This window comes from Lytechinus variegatus, chromosome 4, assembly GCF_018143015.1.
Source record: "Lytechinus variegatus isolate NC3 chromosome 4, Lvar_3.0, whole genome shotgun sequence".
Lineage (NCBI taxonomy): Eukaryota > Metazoa > Echinodermata > Echinoidea > Temnopleuroida > Toxopneustidae > Lytechinus > Lytechinus variegatus.
The window spans coordinates 61,322,019-61,332,154 of NC_054743.1; positions in this window are offsets into that span (position 1 = coordinate 61,322,019).

Consider the following 10,136-nt stretch of genomic DNA (forward strand, 5'->3'; position numbering starts at 1 on the left):
CAATATGAGCACAGGAATGTGATTTTAAAAAATGGTAAAGTCGACTATCTAGTTATAACATTGAGCATGCAACGTTTTATCTACAAAGAACCGAGCCAAAGTGTCGTTAATGATCAAAAGACACTGTAATGTAGTCGAACTGTCTAGTCGATCCACACTTTACAAGCAAAGCTTGTAGTAGAAGTAGTATAGTAGTAGTATAGTAGTATCCCCCTCATTTCCATTTATGCTCTATATTATACTGTTTTTTTTTCTGATTTACGAAGTAAGAATGCCCCATAAAATTGTAGTTGATTTGTATTGCTTTATATTACTTTGTATTACGTTTTTAATTAATGGAAATGAAATAAACGAATTGAAATTGAAAAAAAAACTGTTTTAACTGAATCTTTAATATCCACATAAACTATGTCAATCTCTGACTACATTATTACTAGTTAGTTATGAAATGTAATTAGATTTAATATGATCATTCCTCTCTTATCTTCGTTATCAGAAACATGAATTGTCACACGTCTATGCTTAGCGTGTTTCTCTTTACAAGTTGACTTTGAATCTTAGATCCTCTAGATCTCACATCAAGTGTTAGCTCTTGTATCATTATCTCATTATTTATGAGTGATATGTACGTTCATGATTGTCAAATTACAGAAAGCATATTTTATGTAGTGTTGTCGAGTAACAGTATCCATTTCTACAAGAGCTAATGTTAAACACAAAACCAAAAATATCCGGCGAAGATGAAACTTTTATCAAATAGAGGAGGATTTGCTTTATGATTTTATTACATTTTTATATTTATTTCAGTAACCTTCCATAAACCGAATTTACAAAGATGAAGATACAATCAACAGAGTATGTAAAAATTTGTTTGATTTGTATCAAAGATAAATTTGAGGGAAAAAAGGTCTCAAACTACACGCAAAACAATGAAGAAATTTGTATTTTCTACGGCTTTTTGCGCAAGAGTGCAAATGTTGCACCCACAGTCGTACGTCGACTTAAATCGAAACTGTTTTCATCAATGTACGAACGCGATACTGAACGAGCGGTGTCACCACTTCCGGTGAACTAGTACTAGTACGTCATAAGTCGCAGACAATCGAAAGCTTACTATTATCATCATAATCTGGTCAAACAAAATGCAAAATAAAGTTGTCATTTTAAGTCGTCAAAATGACATCGTAAGGACGTCGTACATACGACGTATGAGGGGTATAAGCCATTTCGTAGTTCCACTCTGCGCATGATCTGAAGATTCTGCGCATGATCAGAGGAAGGTAATTTGCACTAAAATGAGATGGTGGTTTAAAATTTAATGAGATAAGCACCAACTTGGATGTCTCGATTATTCATATATTCTTTTTAATTGTGTTTTCATTTACATCCCTAAAAACACAACAATGCGTACACGAACGACTGGTATTTCACAGTTTGCCAAGTACATTGTACAACATGCTATATATGCATTCAGAGTAGAAATGCAACAAATACCTTCATAGATTGTTAATTGATGCGCTATTCTAGTCACCTGGTCTATTCAATTTCTTCATCCTGCTATGTAAGGCATGCATACGTAATATCTTGATTTCAAATCTGCCTATATTAATGAAATAAATGAAAGGTCATTTGACCAAAATTGTCCATGAAGTAACTACGAACTGGTCTATTACCAGTTTACAACCAGGTTATGACGTCATTACGACCGTGTCTGCTATCAGGGTAGTGATTATGGTATCGTAAGGTTGCAGCAGTAGCGGATCCATTAATAAAAATTCTCCTCCGACTTTTCTTTTTTATAAACAAAAACTTCTTTCTGCCACTATCATGCCTATAGACCAGAAATAGTAGTACTGCTTGAGGTATAGACGAATCAGTAGAGGTATGGAAGTAGAAAAGTGGTAAAAGTAGCAGTAATATCTCGGTTATTGCGGCTGCTTGTTGTCAGATCTTGGGACTGAAATTCCCAGTCTGGTAATAGATTTGGTTCTGCTTGAAACGAAAGTAGTTACCACTTGCAATAATCACACAATCATTCAATATCTATATGTAACATAAATTTAATTCAGAGCGACCAGCTCTATAAATGTACATATAGTTAAAGAAATTGAATAATCAGAATTAAATCATGAATCACATGCATATCAACATAACATCAAACTGTATTCAGCAGTTAACATCAGCATGAATTAACCTATACTGAATATGTTGCAATATGTATCTAATGAGAGTGATTTATTTATATTTAATCAAGGCCTAATAATTTGGCATCCAAACGTGACAATATTTTTGGTTATTAATTCCACCAATTAAGTTTCATCAAAAGAGGGTTTATACTTGGATGAATACCTACACTGGACCGTAGTATATCTAATCTGGTTATAATTTATATAGTTCAGAATAACACTATGAACACGAGCAGGAATTGCTCTCGTTTTACTCTCAACAAAACGAGAGCCACTTCTCCCGAAAAAGTGTCTCATTTTGAACCATTTTTAACGGATTTTCATCTCAAAATTTTCGAGAGAAAAGTTAGTTTTTATGATCCTCTCGAAGGCCACACCTAGAATTTAATGGCCGTTTGGCCCTGAATGGCCCAAGCGAATCACTTCGCTGATGGGATTTACGATCCTACAGGGAGTATCCGTTCCCTCTCGATCGTGGCCACTAGTGCGCTTAATCTCAGTCCCAGGCTTTCATGAAATTAAAAAAAAAGTGCAGGCTTATGCAGTGAACTGTACATAAAAACCGATATAAAAAAATTATTAGAATAAGTTTGAAATTGAAAAGAGCTTTTGATAGACGGTGTTCTGCAGCATCCTTTGGCAGTATCACGTTTGTGTTGTTTTATACTTCTACGGATCTGAAAGGCCCAGAATTTTGTGGCACCGTCGAACAGGAAAGAAAATTGTGCTGTTAGATAGTGGCTGTTCTCATATCTGAAATTTACTAGGAAAACTCTTCATCATAATTGTCTTCGAATAGTATCATATCACAGCATGACTTCAATAATATTTCATGAATTTGTAAATGTTATTATAACTTTATCACATTTTAAATCAATTACTGTTCTGTGCTATTTTCCACAGATCCCTGTAGAAAGCGTAATGGCAAAAAAGGGTTAAAAGTTACAGTTGATTTTTCTTCAGTTCTTGTAAATTGAAAAAATAGATGCAAAAAAAAATACAAAGTATACCCAAGTATATTTTTGCTTTGTAAAGTACATACTGCATGCGTTCATCGCATCTGTGGCTGAACAATCATTATTCGCAGCGAATAAAAAAATAAAGGAAACATTTATAGCTCAGACAACACCCTAAAGAATTATTACTCCCAGTTTTCACCTATTCGTTTTATTTTCAATTTTAAACAAAGTCAACAAAGTTAATGAGCGTACAGATGCAAATCATCGTGTTATAGCAAAGCAAACTCAATACAATAATCTCATATCGACATTTTCATAAGATAAACTAAACAATTCTGAAATTAGGCATATATGACATATTGAATGAATGCGTTTAAAATGAGATCAACAGCAAAGGAGCGAGAGGCTTATAACACTCAAAATGAACGCAAATATAAAACGGACGAAATTTTTTAGCAGATGGCCATGGATAAATGGGGTGGGGCTTCAATAAAAGAGAGAAAATGATACAACAGAAGAAGGAAACAACAATAATGGAGGCATCTAATCAAGGGGGCACGATCAAGCTACAAGCTAGTTCTATTGACAGGAAGCATTGGGGCGTAGTGAGTATAAACGGGTCCTACGTAAATGTTGTAAGAGTTCTTTGCAGGCAGGCGACACTTTTTCTCAAAATAAATTGTTAAAGGGATGATCCAGACTGGAGATATTTATATCTTGAAAAATAAAGTAAAATTCACAAAGCAAAATGCTGAAAATTTCATCAAAATCGGATAACAATAACGAAGTTATTGAATTTTAAAGATTTGCATTATTCCAGTGAAACAGTTCTAGGCATGTCTTTATAACATTCGGTAAGCTGATGATGTCATATCCCCACTTCTTCTTTTGAATTTTATTATATGAAATCAGGTTTATTCAAAAATTTTCTAACATGAACTAAAACAATTGGATGGACAACCGATTAAATTCATTACATGTAGTTATTTACTGCCGCAACTTATTTTATCATAAATGAGAGACATGCATCATTTACACATGCATGGGAAAATGAAACACTTATGATCTCATGTAATAACACAAGGAAAAGGGAAAGTGGGGATGTGACATCATCGGCCACCCCATGACGATGTGCATATAACTGTTTTCACAAAATATTGATAAACTTCAAAATTCAATAACTTCGTTATTTGTTATCCGATTTTGATGAAATATTCAGCATATTGCACTGAAAATTTCACTTTATTTAGTTAGATATAAATATTTTCAGCCCGGACCATTCCTTTAAGTAGGGTAATTCTTGGTGGTTATACCCGAGTATATATGGCAAGATTCGATCGATAAAGGATGTTTGAATAAAAGAGACTGTCTAGGGAATGTCTAAAATTAAACATACTTATAATCTGCAGAGGTTTCCTTTTGTAAAATCATGGTTCTATAGGATCCATGGTAAAAATTAATAATTCAACATTATGTTGCACTAATATTACGAATATTACGCGATGAGATTTGAGCAGAACTGACGATGAATATAGGTCAAATCCCAGGGTCAAATAATTTGTATGTGAGGGCGGGGTCCATTTGAGTGTGTGATTTGTGTGAGTGTGTTTATTACATATACACCAACATTTGTAAGTATGGAGGGACTATATCCCCCCCCCCCCCCCCTGAATAGGGACAGGGGAATCCAGCGTTGATCATAAAATGTCGTGGTAGAAAGGGCAAAATAAATAAAACAGAATGGTGTAAAGGAGTTAGAGAATCACTTTGTCCGCTATTCAACTTTCCCCTTTCAACTTGTCTGATTTTTCTTTTTCTTTAAGTCAAAACCGTTTGTATTTTGGTTGGATTCCCCTGAAATACTAGTAGGGTCCGTGATTAGCGACATCATCGGGCGCGTGCGACCTTCAACATGCCCACTTTAGATCAGATTCTACAAAAAAAAAACCAGGTAAAGATAAATCTCATCACGTGTAAGCCCTTTACGACATAGTCTGCTGTGCAAACCCTTACTCGAGTAAAGGGTCTGACTTGCAGCCTATATGCCTTGTGTGAAACAGAAAGTTTTGTATTTGCTAGTCTTTGCGTGGAGACACACCTGTTGATCAGTTTCAATCAGGGTCTGTGCCTGCAAATATTTAGGTCATTGTGTGCAGGGGCGTAACAGGCGTCGTTGGTGGAGGGGGGGGGGGCAAAAATTTACCAGTCATATCATGGTATGAACGGGCAGTGGTTTAAAGGGGAAGTTCACCCTGACAAAAAGTTTATTGTAAAAATAGCAGAAAAAATGATAAAAAATATTGCCGAAGGTTTGAGAAAAAATCATCAAATAATTAAAAAGTTATTAGAATTTCAATTATTTGATTTGTGACGTCATATGCAAGCAGCATTCCTACATAGCGAATGGTAAAAAATCAATGAAATGCCATTTTCTCAGAAAATTGAAAATGGTTTTCACTGTAACTTTTGTATATCAATAGACAAATCATTTCACATCCGATCATGAAAAGAAAACAAAATTAAGTCATCATGAACCATACAAAATTTGAAATTCATACATTTTATATTATATAACACATGGGGCAGCTGCTCGTTTATGACGTCACAAATCCAAAATTGTGAAATCTAATAACTTTCTTATACTCTTTAACGGATTTTCCTCAAACCTTCACCAATATTTTTCACTATTTTTACAACAAAGTTTTCTTCAGGGTGAACTTCCCCTTTAATGAGGCAAAAATTTTGAGGGGGTCAGATATGGCGTATCGGAAAGAAATTATCTTTAAAAAAAAGTTGCGATGGAGCAAAGCGAGCAAACAAAAAAGATCAAATTTTGTGATAGATTTTGACATAATATTCAGAAAATAAAATATCATACTTCACCCTTATCTCTTTCCTTTTTTGGTCTTGGCACTTGCATAAGATGGCTATGGTTAGATATACAGTAGGCCTATATATTCTTAATGGATTCCTAAACTGTATTCCTCAAATGTCTCTGTTTGGGGTCATACACGAAAATGTCAGGTCGCGCTTCGCGCTTGCATTATTTGTTTAGCTAAACAGGTACGTATCGTGATTACAAAAATTGCTGTAATGTCCCTTTTTAGGTCTGAATATAAAAACTTGAGATTGCGCATCACGCTCGCATTATTTGATGAGTGAGATACATATCCGTTCAATGGCACTGTCCCTAATAGGTCAGTCAAAGTAAATACCTGGAATTTTTGCCGGTCCCCCCCCCCCCCTTCAATGCCGCAACCCAAGGTATGCCAGTAAAGGAATATAACAATTTATGTGTAGCGTCTCCGGGAGAACTACTCTGTTACAATCATCCACTTCTCCAATATTTTATGTCTTTTGACACCATTATGTACATGTCCCTAGTTCCTGCTTTGTTATTTGTAGTTAATTTGCAAGTTTTCTTTTAAAGGCATACCACCTGCGCACATACACCCATACGCACACCCAAACATAAAATATGATAACTGATCCACTTACCGTGCCGGATAAGTTTTCCTTTGGCAGGGCATTGCACTGTTTTTGCCTCTTTTGGCGGAACGTGGTTGGTATTATTCTCCATATTTCATTAGCTTCAGTACTTTAGTCACTGAATGCTGGACTGACCATATTTGCAGGGCAGTGGCTGCTGGCAGAGTGACCGATCGAAAGGGTGTGGATGGGCGTGGCACAATTTTTAATGTATGTGGTTGGAACATGGTCGATGTCACGAAAGCAATCTTGATATTTCTTTGGTTCAGTTCTGCTTTTGAATAACGGTGTACTGAGGGGAAAGTGTCCTTGACTTTTAAAGGCCAAGCCGATAACTATTTAGTCCAAGTTCTATATGGAGTAATTGGCTTGAAGCGGAAATGGAAGGCAATCTCCACTTACCGACTTTATGCGTCGTGTAGAGAAATCCGACAGACAATTCTTCAATGTGTCGAATTATTATTGCACGATCCCAGTATTTGTATTTATACGTGTATAAAATATACACAAGATCACACAGATTACCAAAAAATAACTTGACTAGCACAAGCGGTATTTGGGATTTTTCTCTGAGTGAAATGACGGAGAAAAAGGGTAGTACGATAACTGGTATGTGAGATGAAGTGGATGAAGTTTGCTCCAAGTGAGATGATGGAAGTCCACATAATATAAAGCCTGGGGTATAAAGTAATTTGACGACGTTCTCAAAACACGTGTTTACGAAAGTAGGAAACCTTGAGAAGTGTGCCAGAAAAGAAAGTGCATGTACATGGAATACTTTTCATCCCAAATGAGATGGAGAATGTAAACAAAGAGAGAGAGAGAGAGAGAGGGGTACCAATTCAGAGAATTTATGAGTCACAGGTGAGTGTGCGGTGTTTGAGAGTCACCACTTGTTGGCATGTTTATTGCTAAGGAGTGGAGGTAACCTGTATCCAAGGGTGATGTCCTCTCGAAGATGATGGGCAAATTTGAGAAATGGAAAGCGATAAGATTTTGAAAATACTACAGGCTTTTTAACCATCTGGTTAATATGGTGAGTGGATACATTGGCAATTAGACCATGTGGATAGTGGAAAGGCTGATGGTAAATCATAATTATGATAGACGAGTTGGCAATTGGCTTGAGACTAATTGAAAATAAAGAGCTATAATCTTCAATGCCAAAACTTTTATTCATCCGAGGAAAGCAAATGAAAAACCATGGTTTGTTATTGTAAGAACATGCGAAAAAACAGTGGGACATACTTATTTTTGCCTGTAATATACCTATATGTTCACACCTTTGTCAGCTCGTTCTACAAACGTCGCGGTCTCATGAGATCGCGCGGCCTCCTGATAGAAGCAACATCATAACATGTAGAATGATTTGATTCTATTTTCTACAATACTCGATCGTGTTGACTTATGTATACAAGGCAGTGATTATTGGGGTGCATTCATTTGCAGCCTGTATACATGCTGAGTATCCAATTAAGTAACTTAACGATGTTACAGATGTATTCGGATGTTCATAAAGTGCTCCAAATGCAATTAAGGTTTCACTTCAAAATGTTTCTACCTGGTCACCACATTCCCTCGTAATAAAAGGGTGTCATTGACATTAAAACCCAATATCTTGCTTTATTCTGTATAATACATTTTTTTGCATTTAAGGGCTCTAAAATATGAGAATATCGCTCTTAAAAAAAATCCTGAACGTACCAGTCCCATGAATCCCAGCCCCCCCCCCCCTATCGTTAAATGCCCTAACACCCATTAGGGTGTTCTCAAGCATTTTGAAAGTTTGATTTTTTTTCGTCTGTCGGTCGCTACGCTCCCTCGCATATTACAAATATTTTAATGGAGGGGGTGTACAGCTTCTTGGTCAGTATAAGGCTAGCAGCAATAGGTCATTTTCAGTGTAATGAGTAAACCAACGTCAAAATTTTCCCAACTAAGCGCCCCCCCCCCCTCACCAAATAAAAAAAACACTTTCGTCTAGAATCGCGCCTGTTCATATTGTGTCTTATGGCTATGGAGAGGCATCAATTAGCACTTGAACGTCTTTCAATAAATGGAAATAAAATTATCCAAATGATGAAATGAGTGATTGATTTGTTTATTCTTATTAAGAAACATGTTCAAACAATAAACCTTTTATGACTCGGTAATGACATGGTAAATAATTGTTAGTCACAGCATAGAGCTATTGTCAAATCTGTAAAGATTGAAATATTGTAGATTTCAAACAATAAAACACAATAGAAGTGGTGAGTGAGGGTGAGGGACATCATCGATTTTGTCATTTGCATGTGACTAAATTGTGCATAGGCCCTATAACTATATTTTGTGAAAAATAAACGAAACTTTAAAATGTCCCCACTTTCTCATTCTACATCCGATTTTGATGTAATTGTCAGCATTATTCTTGTCTGATTTTTCTTTGATTCAAATTACACTATTTTTTAGGTGGACTAGACCTTTAAGTTGTTCCCAATGTATTGCTCTATGGTCACATCATGGACCTATTACGTGGTAGGGTCCATGATGTAGGTAAACTATTCTCGACCTTAACCCTTAGCCTTTTTATGGGTACTTCAGAGGGAAAACAAAGGTGCCACTAGTCTGCTATGCAGACTCTGAATGGCTCGTGAGGTGGGATCTGCTACTGGTTTGCGAAGCAAACCAGCCTGAAAGGGCGAGCGAAGCGAGCCATTTCATCCATCTTCTGCAGCCTCATCCATCTTCTGCAGCCTCAGTAGACCTAGTCTGCTGTGCAGACTCGTTGAATCAGCTGAGGTGCAGATGTGGGTCTGCATGTAGACTAAGGTGCCACCGTCTCGAAAGATGGGTGTGTTTGGACCGATCACCATGTATAGTAAAAGTTGTGAACATGATCATGATTTCAAATGAACAGTGAAACGCGAATAAGACCGGGGAATAAGAACCTTGTCTATTTGTTGCTCTGGGATATGAAGCTTCAAATGCCATGGCAGCTAATAATGAACACGGTCCCTTTGCACATGATAGAACAAACGTTTAATACACAGTCCTCTATATGGCTTTGTGTTTTTTTCTTTCTGTCCAAAGAATAAAACCTATATTCCAGACGTTCTTCTCTCTCTCCATATAAATTTTGGTTTCCATTAGTTCCCACACCTTTTTTCTACTCAGTTTTCCCCTATCTTGCCAGAAATTGTAAAGTATACACGATGTAAGGGTATGAAAAGTATTTTTTTCATTGCACATAAATACACAAAATTTCGGCTCTTCTGTTCGGAGCGGATTAACACTTCCTTCACTCCCCGAGTTCCAAAATACTATTTCTTCCGCTTTTCAGCAAGCAATTTTTGAGCAAAGTATCTGCTCACAGGGGCGGAGGCATTTAAATCGTGTCATGCTACATGAAAATGTATATGTGATGAAACTTTTTATATCGCTGCACATCCATCTCCTGTCTGTTTTGAATAGTGTTTTAATTATAGTTACAGAGGTTTCCATGCCTCGCCTGCATGGAAAA